The following is a 14,231-nucleotide window of genomic DNA, read 5'->3' on the forward strand; positions in this document are numbered from 1 at the left end:
CTTGGTTATTTTAACAGAAGAGGACCAACTAACCCTCCTAATAGAAGGGGTAATCTGAAAGTTATCAAGGTAGGGGAAACTTCTTTCAAACTTTTTTTTTTTACTTGCATTTGAAACTTGATGTTGAGGTTATATTATACCCTGATACCCTGTTTTTCCCTCTTTTTTTTTCTTAGTTTATTTTCTAACCTGTCCACATCTTACTGCATAGCTCATTATCTATCCTTTCTCATCTTGGGTTGAGTTAATCATCTATATTTTCCTTGCCTTGATACTGAATTCACCTACCATGTTGGTGTCACTGCATCTACCAATGGTGGATTACTTTTTGCTGACATCAGAATCCAGATTATTTTTCTTCTTCTACTTTTATTGTTCTTGTTGTTCTTTTTGTTCTTGCTCTAATTCTTATTCTTCTTGTTATTGTTCATATCTTCTCCTTCTTCTTTTTCTCCTTCTCCTCCTCCTCCTTCTCCTCCTCCTCCTCCTCCTTCTTCTTCTTCTTCTTCTTCTTCTTCTTCTTCTTCTTCTTCTTCTTCTTCTTCTTCTTCTTCTTCTTCTTCTTCTTCTTCTTCTTCTTCCTGTTCCGTCTCTTCATTTTCTTCCTCGTTTTACTTTTCCTCTTCCTCTTTTTTATCTTTTTCCTCTTCTTCTTTGTCTTCTATTTTTCTTTCTCCTCTCTCCATCTCACACCTTCTTCTGCTTCTCCACATCTTCACCCTTCTTCAGTCTATGATATGTATAAATATTGTGTGCATGTTTCACAGCATACACATAAAAAATTTAAGAAACTTATAACTTCTTCTCACAGATATTTGGAGTTCAAACTCAGGTTATTTGGTTCATATGCTCTAAATAATTTATACATATATAGTTCTACAACCCCAACAATATTCTATTAGTATTATTTCCTGTAATTGCATCCCAGCATATTTTCACCTACAATTCACCTAACAGTTGACAAGCAACTGAAAATTGTCATAGATAAATAGAAAGAGAGACTGGTGACTGATCAGCATGATGTAGTCTTTTAGAACTAAACATAAAATGGTTAATGCAATAGTGATGATTCATTGCAAATTCATTTACTGAGAGGAAGCTTCCCCACCCAAGAAGAGAAGGTTTGTTTATGTATCTACACGATATGAAGTTCATACCTGTGTGTTTTCCACACTGTCATGATCAAGAAAAAATCCCACTTGAACCCTTCAGAATATGACTTAATATACAGTAGTGATTTTCAGCAATATAATTTTATGTTTAGGGATCACCACAATAAGAGGAACTTTATTAAAGAATCACAACATTAGGAAGGCTGAGAACCTCTAGTATAGAGGAAAGATGAGGAAAAATACAGGAAACTGATCTTAGTCCTCTTTCTTGCTGGAAACACTTGAGTCTAGGAGTCCAGGAATTACTCAGAGGTTCACATTATATTAATACATAGTCTATACCTGAAGGAAGAAGCATATTTTGTTACTATTTTATTCTATGTCTTTGTGTGCTTTGCTCATATGTATATGTACCACATTATGTAGTACCCAATGAAGCCAGAAGATGGTGCTGTAACTCCCCAAACTAGAAATGGTTGTGTGCTGCCCATTGGAATTTGGTTGCTGAATCCAGCAACTCTGGAAAACATCTAGTGCTCTCAACCATTGACCACCTCTCCAGCTCTTGAAGCAGAAATTTTTGTTAAAGTCACCAGAATCACTACTCACTTGATGTAGTGAGTAACTGTAGAAAACATTGGTAAAGAAATGTTGGATAAGAATGGTAAATATGATGGCTTGACCAAATATAAAAATTAAAATTCAACATGTAGTATAGCGTATTGATTGATTTGTTAAGTATGATACCTGTAGATTTTGCCATGAGATATCTATGAGTGACATACAATATTACAGTGACACATAAATGGGACAGGCAGAATTGATACTTGCCACTAAACTTGAAGATCTAGTTTCAATCCTGTAACATCCATGTCACAATGATTGAACTGGCACGCTTATGTTGTCCTATGATCTACACACACACACACACACAAACACACACACACAGGCACACACAGAAGTATCATAAAATGTTAAAAGATTCATTTATTTCTTGTGTGTGTGTGTGGGGGGTTTGTCTGTATATATTTGTACCAAGTCTGTCCCTGGTATCTATGAAGGAAAGAAAATGGTTCTGGATCCTGCTGAACTGGTGTCACAAAGGGCTCAGTCAAACATGTTGGTGCTGGTAATCCAACTTGGGACTCAAACAAGAGCAACAAGTCCTATTAATTGCTGTGTTATATCTCCACTCCCTGTAATAACATATTTTTAAATAAGTTTGTATATTGATACCAAAATATTTAGTATAAAAAGAAAAAGAGTGCTTGAATTATCAAAAATATGTTAAATATATTTCTGTTTCTGGTAAGCATGTTATAATGATTGTTTCAAGTGGAACAATTCCTTATAGAATTATGGAAATAAAAAATATTTGAGAGCTACATTCTAATATTCATTATAGCTTGTTTAAACAGCTGCGTTCTGATCCTGATAAAATGGAAAACAATGAATTAATTCTTGTGCTTGTAGATTGCAATGCTAAAAATAGTTTAACATATCCTTTCTAAGAAAATACATCATTGCCAGTAGCAAAAGACGCAATATTCTGGTCTGGTTTGGGACAACTGGACACACCCAGTTGAGTTACTGAGATAACCTCAGTCCAGGCCTAGTTGATTTGCATGTAGATATTGAAATTAATTAGAACTTCTTATTAGTCTGGCCACATCCAGTGCAGGAATCAATGTCAGGTCACAGCAGAAACATGAAGTTTCCTTCTCAGCTTCTGCTCTTTCTGCTGTTCGGAATCCCAGGTAAGGAAGGATGACATTGGAATTCATTTGCTTCTTTCTAATCATTGCTAATTTGAACTGCTGGGAAGTAATTCTGTCTTGATTAACCATATATATTTGTTTTGTGTTTCCCTTTACAGGCATGATATGTGACACCCAGATGACACAATCTTCATCCTCTTTCTCTGTATCTCTAGGAGACAGAGTCACCATTACTTGCAAGGCAAGTGAGAACATATATAATCAGTTAGCCTGGTATCAGCATAAACCAGGAAATGCTCCTAGGCTGCAACCAGTTTGGAAACTGGGGTTCCTTCAAGATTCAGTGGCAGTGGATCTGGAAACGATTACACTCTCAGCATTACCAGTCTTCAGACTGAAGATGTTGCTACTTATGACTGTCAACAGTATTGGAGTATTCCTCCCACAGTGATACAAGCTATGACATAAACCACCAAAGTCCAGCTGGCCTTCTCATAGCTTCCTTCTGCTAATACATTTTTATTCTCAAATATAGTCAGGCTATGATATTAACTGTGCAATTAGGTTACAGCTACCTCAGAGACTCTTTTGTTCCTTAGTCTCTTTATTCCTATTTAGTCTCAACAACAAAGTTTTTAAATAAATTCTCTGATTTTTCTTTTTGGGACAGTATGTTGAGAGTCATGTAGCAAAAAGGAGAAAGCGCTATAGACATTCTTAGAAGCTGTTTTGATATGCAGAATTGGAATTAGAAACACAGTCTCTGGATAACCCGTTTGTCAGATGACTCTTTTGAGGCCAAAATATTCTCTAAGTATCATCTTTTGAATAATTGATTCTCAGCATTTGACAATAGTTGTGGATCTTGGACACTTTTATATATGTAATAGGCTGAAGAAGCTGCAGGCAGATCCTTGTGAGTGCATTGATTACAGCCACTTAAACTTCTGTCATCTATTTTCATCATACTTGTTCCCTGAGTATGTCTTTCTTCACTTCATGAGCTGGGGTAACTGAAGACATGAGCCAAAATAAAACATCATTCCCCATCTTGCACCTATGAGATATTTTTCACAGCTATGTAAAAATAATGAATGTAAGGAACTTATTATTTAAATGAAATTGATGATAGAAATAGTGGAAAATTTCGGTACTTTTTAGAGTGCATCTGCTCTATTCAGAGGCTACTGCACCCTCTCTACTGGAACATGTCCAAACACCTAATATAGAATACAGTCAAGAAGGTCATACAAGTCAAGAGGAGAATATTCTGCTAAGTAACTAGTAGGAAAGCTTTACAATGACAAGACCATTACACTCTGATTGGAAAGAGACTGAAGGGTCTGTTATATATCACAAGAGGAGTCTGAAATACTCATCTGGGTATAAAATCAGAATTAGGCCAATTAACGCAGGTCAGAGCCAATGGGAAGAATAAACGGAAAATATGTTGATGCCTGAGTGCTATTGAGTGTTGATGCATGTTTGTTTGCAGTGATACATTAAAATGTCATTGCAGGAAAACATATAGTAAAGCCTGAGTTGTATGTCTACCAGGTCCTCAACATGTTCTCAGATGATGACATGTGATATACCAAGTTTGGGTTATTTAATTTAGGAGACTATAAATTCTTTAAAAGATAATGATTCATCCATTTCAAAAGCATATTCAAAGAAAGCCTTAATATTCTAAAGACACGCAGACCATCATTTTTATGTCCTGTGGTTTCTCCCTAAGTTAGAAAGAGAATATATAAAATTTTGTTGTCTTATATTTCAGCCTCTTTTTCATTTTTTTAAAATTGCAGTACTGTGGATGATACCATGCTGGGCACTTAGGAAAGGAGATCACATCTCATCCAGAGAGAAAATGAATGATACCTATAACATATTCTTTGGAGCCCAATAAAGTACCATGAAGGACAAAGTTTTACCTGTGCCTGCTCCATGTATAGCATCTCAGATAATATTAAAGTAAGGAGCCACCCATCTTGGAGTTTGTTCTTTGTATTATGAGGTTTTATGTATTTAAACATTGAAACTCAGCCCTTTCCATGAGAGAATTGGAAAAGTAGCCTACCCACCTCATGAAGTACTACAGGCTATCATCTCTGTTCCAGGGTATTTATCTTTAATTCCTGACACTTCCATTTTGAACAACCATTGGGGATCCATAGTAATCAGATTGAACAGCCTCAGATTTTTCTTTACAAGATAATCCTATAGCAGAGCTCAGAACCTGGTGACTTCTCCATAAGATATTCTGCATGGCTACATCTTTCGTCGAGAATGAAAATGAACATAGTTCTGACTATGCCCTTCAAAGATAAAGACATTCCAAAAGCATTCCTGGCATTGAGAACATGAACTGGAATAGATTCTGTGGTGCTAGAATATTGAAAATAAAACATAGAATAATACCTAATAGTTAAATGGACAAATGTCACAAACCTTCTTCACTTCTGAAGACAGTAGCTATGTTAAGAGGGGACAGAGAGCAGGATCTATAATCTGAGGCATCTGAGAAATACCAGAGAGAAGAGTGTATAATTGCAAGCTCATGCTATCATGTTGGAAAATAAGAAAGTTCCATGGTTTAGATGATTGTGATAGAAATATTTCGCTATATCCTTGATAAATGCACAGTCAAATGTAGCTAGATAATAGTTAAATACTTTTACTATTGTTGGTAATTTTTCATTTTTAAAAACATTTTCCATGATCCTCCCAAAAGTAACATATATTCGGTCCTAAAGACGAGCAATTCTCTGCTTAATAAACCCATATCCTCCCCCTCACCCCCCCAAAAAAAGTGAATAAAATTTCATCAGATTTCTGGGATTGTATCTGAAAGATAGTCACTACTCCTAGTGGAAAAATAACCAAGAGACATGTACAGAATAGGGGAGTATTAAAACTTCTACTCTTTTTTTCTTGGTGGATCCCACACTGATATTTGTGCTACAGAAAGGAACTTGTTGTCCAAATACTAACCTGTGCTGTTCTTGATTCTTTGAGACCTGCAGGACTCACAGGCCTGTGTAGAATTATTGAGATGTATATGAGCAATCCCATAGATGTACCCATCCCTTCTCAACTCCTGCTGATACAAAGCAACAGCCCAAATTCCTTAAGAGAATTGTTACAGTTGATAAACAATTTCACCAATGTGGCAGAATATAAAATCAACTCAAACAAATCATTAGTCTTCCTGTATATATAAAAGATAAACATGATGAGAAAGAAATTAATGAAAAATCACCCTTCACAATAGCCACAAATAATATAAAATATCTTGGTGTAACTCTTACCAAGCAAGTAAAAGATCTGTATGACAAGAACTTCAAATATCAGAAAAAAAATAAATTGAAGAAGACCTTAGAATATGGAAAGAGCTCCTATGCTCATGTATAGGTAAGATTAGCATAGTGAAAGTGGCTATCTTACCAAAAGCAATCTATTTGTTATAGTGAAAGTGGCTATCTTACCAAAAGCAATCTATTTGTTCAATGCAATCCACATCAAAATTCCAACACAATTATTCAAAGACATGGCAAGAGATAATGATAATAATAATAATAATAATAATAATAATAATAAAATAGAGATACTGTGACTTTATTTTCCTTCTGAATAAATTAAGCAGAGAACAGAATCAAGGAAATTTTTATCACAATATCATCAGAATAGGGATACAGCTACAATTTGAGTTTTGTGATTTGGATAGTGCAGGATGGAAGAAATCTTATATAATTCAAGGCTCCCAAAGCTCCCTTTAGAAAATACTGTTGTTCCAAATAGGTTTTGTATCAGGATCTATTCAGATCAGTTATATTGGCTTATCTCTGTAATCCTAGTATCAAAAAGCAGATACTGGGCCATTTCTGAGGCAGAGACCAGTTTAAGTATTAGAGTGAGTTCTAGGGCAGCCTGTGATACAAACTGAGATAGTTTGTCAATGTTCCACCTCTTCAAATAGCAGTATTTGCTTTTCCTTTGACATTTCTAATGCTATCCCGAAAGTCCCCTATACCTTCCTCCCACCCTACTCCCCTACCCACCCACTCCCACTTCTTGGTTCTAGCGTTCCCCTGTACTGAGGCATAAAAAGTTTGCAAGACCAAGGGGCCTCTCTTCCCAGTGATGGCCAACTAGGCCATCTTCTGCTACATATGAAGCTAGAGACAAGAGCTCTGGGGATACTGGTTAGTTCATAATTGTTGTTCTACCTATAGGGTTGCAGACTCCTTCTGCTCCTTGGGTACTTTCTCTAGTTCCTCCATTGGGGGCCCTGTGTTCCATCCACTAGATGACTGTGAGCATCCACTTCTGCATTTGCCAGGAACTGGTATAGCCTCACAAGAGACAGCTATTTCAGGGTCCTTTCAGCAAAATCTTGCTGGCATATGCAATAGTGTCTGCATTTGGTGGCTGATTATGGGATGGATTCCCAGGTGGGGCAGTCTCTGAATGGTCCGTCCTTTTGTCTGAGCTCCAAACTTTGTCTCTGTAACTCCCTCCATGGGTATTTTGTTTCCCATTCTAAGGAGGAATGAAGTATCCACATGTTGGTCTTCCTTCCTCCTTGTGTATCCTTTGATCAGTGTTTTCATCCCTGGAAGCTATGGGGGTACTGGTTGCTTCATATTGTTGTTCCTCCTATGGGGCTGCAAACCCCTTCAGCTCCTTATGTCCTTTCTATAGCTCCTCCATTTTAGACTCTGTACTCAGTACAACGTATGGGTGTGAGCATCTACTTCTGTATTTGTCAGGCATTGGAAAACTCTCTCATCTATAGAAGCTACTCTATCTCTGTTCAGTGACCTAAGTTCTGATCTACCAGGGCTTAATTTATTTAGTTGCTATCCATAACAGTTGTTCCTTGGTTGATATTAAACTAATGTCTCATATTTTGTGGGGCAGTGCACTGTGCAAAGACAGCCTAATGCCTCTAAGGACATCTATTCAAATTCTTGATAACGTTGTGGATTCTGATAATCTAGAGCTAATTCCCTGTTATAGCTGGGGAAAATCATTTTAGGGTTTTAATGGATTTAGACCGCTCTTTTGCAGTCTTATCACAAGGTGGCATTGTAGGCTGTATATTGGACTTATCTGAAAATTATGATTAAGAGAATTTTCTACATTTTGTTCTATTGTCTGTAACTAAGCATGTGTTATTTCAGGTCTTTTCTTACCCTGTCTGCTTCATTCTTCTCTCATTTTATAAGGATATATAAAGTTGTAATCATTATTAAAAATATTATTTGTATGGTAAAAATCAAAACAAAATTATCTGAGATCCATATGCCCTCTGTCACTGAGTTTTTAATTTTTATCACAAAAATATTTTCATTTTAATCTCTCTAACTCTCTTCTTCCTACAAAGATTTCATTCTAGTATTTTTAAACCATTTCTCTCTATGAGTTTTACCCAGCTTTTTTTTTTTGTTTGTTTGTTTGTTTGTTTGTTTGTTTCTTTACCTCTTAAGCACAATTTCAAACATTCTTACATGATCAAGTTTGCCTGTACTCATGTATTTAGCTTTTCAATCTTGGCTTGAATTTCTTCTTCTTGAAATCCCTGTTGCTCCTTCTTAGCTGTTCAGCTTAACACATGGTGGTGACTGCTGCCTCTGCCTCCTTACCTTGATCCAAATGGCCACCCCACTTGTTCTTCCTCAGCCACTCCTCAAACAGGGAAGAACTAATTGTAAAGCCACCAGAGAAACCATAGCTTCTCTGNACTGGAACATATTTTTCCCTCTGTGCCATCAGCTGATGGGCGCTGTCTTTGGACTAACTCTGGTTACTATGGTCCCAACACTGCTTGAGAAACAGGTCTCTTGTAGATGTGCTTTCTCGTATTCAGAGACAGAGAAAATATTGCTTCCTTGTTCATCTTTAAATGAAGAAAAGGTTTGGATACAGTATTATTAGTTTACTGTATTCTTCCTTCAAAATAAAGGTTAAACCACTATATCCTAGTTTGTTGTGTTTGCTGATAAATGTACAGTCAGGTGACTGGAGCACTTCTGTGGCAGCCTATAAGATCTGGATCTTTTGTTCACAAGAGTTTGATGCCAAGAAGTCTCAGGGTGAACATGATCCAGATAAAAGTTTCTGTTACACCTTGACCATCCCATATCTGGATCTACCTGTTGTGGGGCTAATTATATTTGATGTAAATTCTGTTCTCCTGTGAGAGGCTATGAACAAGGAATGAGTCAGCACTCAGGTGATTTCCTATAAACCTGCTTCCCACCTTAATTTGTAAAATAAAGGAGAGCTGATGACTGGGCAGATAAAGGGAAGGTGAAGCAGAAGGTGGAGAAAGAGAAGAAGGAGAAAATGGAAGAGACAGAGGACACAGAGGGGGAGAAAGAAGAGCAAAAGTGGAACAGAAGCACATGCCCTGGAGAAACCACAAGTTCTAAGGGGTCTCGTATATGTGGAAGATGGTAGAGTAGTGGTAGATCTGCCCAATGTAGGCACTCAGCATGTAATCATATTAAATGAGTTGTGTTTTCATTGCTGGGCATATTTGGGTTGGAGATTTACAGCAACATCTGTGAATTATTTTGTATTTCAGAAACCTTTATTGTATATCTCTGAATTAACATTGGATGACTCTGAATGTCTTAAGTTCTTCTAGAACCTTTCTGACTGGAGCCTAGTTATCCACCTTTAGTTCAACATAAATTTAAAAAGACATGCTATGTCATTGCCACAAATATCACTTTATCTTTGGTCCTATATGGTTTTAAAATCATAGATTTTGATAGTTAGTTTCTCCCTGTTGCAGCTATTTTCTGCCTTCACCACTACAGCAGTAGTATATGGACAGAGAACACACCAGTCCTGCTCTAGCACTCTCAATCTGCCTGTGGTTCTAACTGGGGAGATATGACATAAGCAACAAAAACAAACAAAAGCCAACAAACAAAAAAACAATAAAACATCATGTGATGGGGAAAGGGGTGGGGAGAGGGCTGCAGGAAGTGGGAACAGGACAGGGTACAGTGTTCGTGATAAAAAGCAAATAAAAAAATATAATGAAGTAGATGAAGTAGCATCTCTCTCTCTCTCTCTCTCTCTCTCTCTCTCTCTCTCTCTCTCTCTGTGTGTGTGTGGGGGGGGGGAGGCTGTGTCTTTATGTGTGGAGTCAGACCAAAAAAGACACAGAGAGAGATTGATTTCATACTTTGTATAATTCTAAACAACCCAGATTAATATTCCCAGCTTGATTATTATTGAGAAATTATTTGTCATCTTCCCCACAAAAATATTATTGAGGAGCTAGGTTGCAGATGTACATTGAAATCTCCAGTATTCTTAACCAGTAATTCTACCCTTAGTGCTTTTTTTAATCTATATTATATGTGGTTCTTAGGCTTACATTCCATATTCTGAAGCTCACATTTTCTTTACATGTATATGCCTTCCTGAATCAATCTGCCTTTCAAGTTACTGTAGATATGTTAGGGGAATATAAACAACTTCAAGTGTTCAAGTATATGCTCCTGAGACCCACATATTAGACAAAATTTGGAAAGGCTATAAAATTTTTTGAATCTCTCTTTAATGTACAGAATTATAAGAAAACCCACACCATATTATATTGATATTTGAGAAATATTATTCAGTAAAAGTGTGGGACATGAGGTGAAGGTTTCTTATATTTGCTGCTTCCAAGACAAACATTCAGAGACATCATCAAATCATAAAAATAATCATTCTATAAATATCACCATATCTGTAATTGGATATTTGTCCTTGGAGAGTTCTATCTTTGCAAATCAGAGATCAAAGGTCAGCTGCAGTCTTGCTTTGACTAATATTCACTCCTAAGTTCTCATACTAAAATTGAGGCAATCTTAGAGAATGTTCTGTAAGAACATATTGGTATGAAAAATTGAAGGTATTTAAAAATTTTTTACCCACAGGGATAAAACAGCACTTATATTTTTCTAAACTTTTAGATTTGCATATGTTTATTAGATGTGAAAAAGGTCCTCATGTTAATTCCATCCTATATTATGCCCTCCATACTTCCCTTTCTCCATTTTAAGTTGCCATTTTTTAATAAAATGTGATATTAGAATTTAATAACATCTTTACAGCAACTCCCAAACTCTCATGGATACTGACAGGTCCCATATAGGGATATTGAAGATGGGATTGTTCTCACACTTGTGAATCCTGGAAGGTGCAATGACACTGAAGATGGAAACTCTCACTTGGGTAAAGAGATAACACAAAAGGGTGCTTTCATTAAGGAATTGGCACCAGATACATCCGAATCACCACTCTCTTTGACTCAAAATTAGGGAGCTTGGCTGTAGGATCCAGCAGACATCTAACCCAAATCCTTAAAATGTATGATATATAAACTGTACAAAATGATTTCTCAAGTGAGGTCTGATTTCCTTCAGAGACCCTCTCATGTTTTCTCTCTCTCTCTCTGGAATTAGGGACTGAACTCTCTCTGGAATTTCATGTACTATTTCACTTTCTGTCTGTCTACATCATTAATAACTCTCATAATAAATAACTTGGTTCATGGTAATTCATTTCTGTGTCTTCTTAAACCACAGGCTCCTGAAATAAGATAAATGAATGGCAATCTCGTGTATGGACAGAATAAACATTCCCCTCAGCAGGGTCATCAAATCCCCATCCTTCCACATTCTCCTTCTTTATCACTGATACTTTCCTTACCAGGGATCCAGAACACAAACATCCCCAGGAACTGGGCAACTGATCTCATTTTGAGATCTTGCTATAATGAGTCCTGTGTAGTAAGCCAGAAACAGGGGTTAACTTTTGCCTTGGAGTTGCAAGGAGAGGTCCATCCTAGGGAGCAATATGCAAATCCTCTGGTTGGTACAGCTGTGCTAAAAATACCAAGAAAGGAAAAAACCCACTCTTAAAAGTGAGTATGAAACATACAAGTAGTTTTTCTCAATTTTCTTGCATCTGCTGAGGCTTGCTTAGTGACTGATTATGTGTTCCAATTTGTAGAAGGTTCTGTGAGATGCTGACAAGAAGTTAGGTTCTTTTGTGTTTGGATAAAATGAATCTGTTAGGTTTATTTGATTCATAATGTCTGATAGTTTTGGTGGAATACATTTTTAAGGGAAAGACTCGATGTGAGGGGCCTGTGATCCCAATATAAAATGATATATATGTGTGTGTGTGTGATGTTTATATATATATATATATATATATATATATATATATATATATAATGTTTATATATATATATATAATGTTTGTATATATATGGAACTTGTTTTATTATATGTCATTTGTTTTGATATGCTGTGTTCTTTCATTTGTTTTCATTTTCATTTATGTAAATACAATATTGACTAGTTCTTTGAAAACTTAATAATTTATTTAATTATTATACTAATAAATAAAATATATTTTGATTATCTCCCCTCATATAACTCTTGTCTTCCTCTAAACTCTACCTTGCATTTTTACCAATCCATTTCCCAGTTTAATGACAATTGTTTTGTGTGTGTATATGACATATTCTACTAAGATCCATCTGTGTTGACACTCGATTGGAAATATTCACTGCAGCCTAATGGAATAATCAGTGGGTAGAGAGTTAAAAGCAACACTTTTTTCCTGTCACAGAATTAGTCCTCAGTTCATCAGTAAGTGCTAATTTCCCAGATATCCCTCTGCCATCTATGATTCACTATTGTCAGATACATAGTTGGACAGACCTAGTGCACACAAATCCAGCTGCTGCGAGATTGTAATTGTGATGGCTGTGTTTTGTCCAGAAGATGGCAATTCACATATATTCCACTTCTGAGCATCTTTCTCTTCCCTCTTCTGCAATGTCCTCTGAGCATTAGGAGATGTCATTTACATGGAGTAAATGACTTGCTCATGGCTTAGCACTCATTTGTCTCTTTCTCTCAGCATTTTGAACAGCCATAAATCTCTTCATTTTCCATTCTGCTCATGAAAAAGGCTTCTTGGTTTATAATAGAGGGTAGAATTCATTTAAGTGTATAAATGTAAATATGTTTCTATGCATAGAGGGAAACTTGGCACTAGGTCAATTTACCTGGTAAATATGTAATTCCCACTTAGAGCCTGTGATCTCCACACCAATGTGTTTGACGATATTTAATGTATACTTCTCTGGAATGATTTTCAAATTCAGGAAGAAAGCATTTGGTTGCATGACTGTACTGCTACCACTGTGCAGATAGGCACATCTTGCTTGTCAGTTTAGGCTAGAAGATGATAGGATTCCTGTCAGGCTGAGAACACCAATGACTTCTCTTTCCCTGAAAAGTTCAAACCATCAAAGCTACCCAGAAATGAAGAAGCTTCTTGCTCACTCCCACCTTGTTTCTCTATATTGTGCATCGAAAGTATATGGTGTCATCCACAGTGTGGCTTTATCACCTGTATTTTATAGACAAGCAAGAAGCAAGACAAGTCTCTATTTTGTTTGGTGTCCTCTGTATCCTCTCAAACCAACAACTCACAATGATGAAGTCACCACTGCATTAAAATTGTGTTTAATAATATTGTGCTGGGAACTTTTCCAACCAACAGGATACTACACTTGAGACACTTTTTTTAATGTAATAAATAACCCTTTTGCGTGTAAGAAGAAATTGGGTTTTCATGTGGCTCCTTCATAGTTATGGCCAATTCTATTGGGTTGTTTCCTATATTGTTTGTTTGTGTGTGTGTGTGTGTGTTTTATGTATTCTAGATGTTCATCATCTATCAGATGTACAATTGATAAATATTTTATACTTTTTCATAGGAAAGGTATTCAGTCAATTGATTGCTCTCTTTGCCTTTTAGTTTCCAAGTGTCCTGTTTTTATTTGCTGACCTTAATACTAGAATGATTGCAGTCCTATTTAGAACATTTTCACTTATGTCTTAATGTTGTAGCATATGTGATAGCTTTCCTTCTCTAAAATTCTGAGTCTTTGGAGTTATTTTGCAGTCTTCTTGTCACCATTCATACATTTGGAGTTGATATTAGTCGAGGGTGCAATACAGGGTTCTGGTTTCATTCTTCTCTGTGTAGGTATCTAATATCCAGTGTTCCCACCACTATTTGTTGACATGTCTATCCTCCTTCCATTTGGTGATTGTGTGTGTATGTGTAAGACAGACAGACAGACTGGGTATTTGTGGTGTATGCCTTTAATCCTATCACCTGGGAGGCAGAGACAGGAGGATCTCTGAGTTTGAGGCCAGCCTGGTCTACAGAGTGAGTTCAAGGACAGCCAATGCTACACAGAGAAACCCTGTATTGAAAAATCAAAACAAAACAAAACAAAAAAGACAGAGAGACACACATACACAATCATACACACACACACACACACACACACACACACACA

At 36.5% G+C, this 14,231-nt stretch overlaps 1 pseudogene; it reads left to right on the forward strand.

The window, feature by feature from the left end:
• Positions 1-2,820: 2,820 nt before the first annotated feature.
• LOC110295641 lies at positions 2,821-3,298 on the forward strand (annotated as a pseudogene).
• Positions 3,299-14,231: the final 10,933 nt, after the last annotated feature.

This window comes from Mus caroli, chromosome 6 (genome assembly GCF_900094665.2).
Source record: "Mus caroli chromosome 6, CAROLI_EIJ_v1.1, whole genome shotgun sequence".
Taxonomy (NCBI): Eukaryota; Metazoa; Chordata; class Mammalia; order Rodentia; family Muridae; genus Mus; species Mus caroli.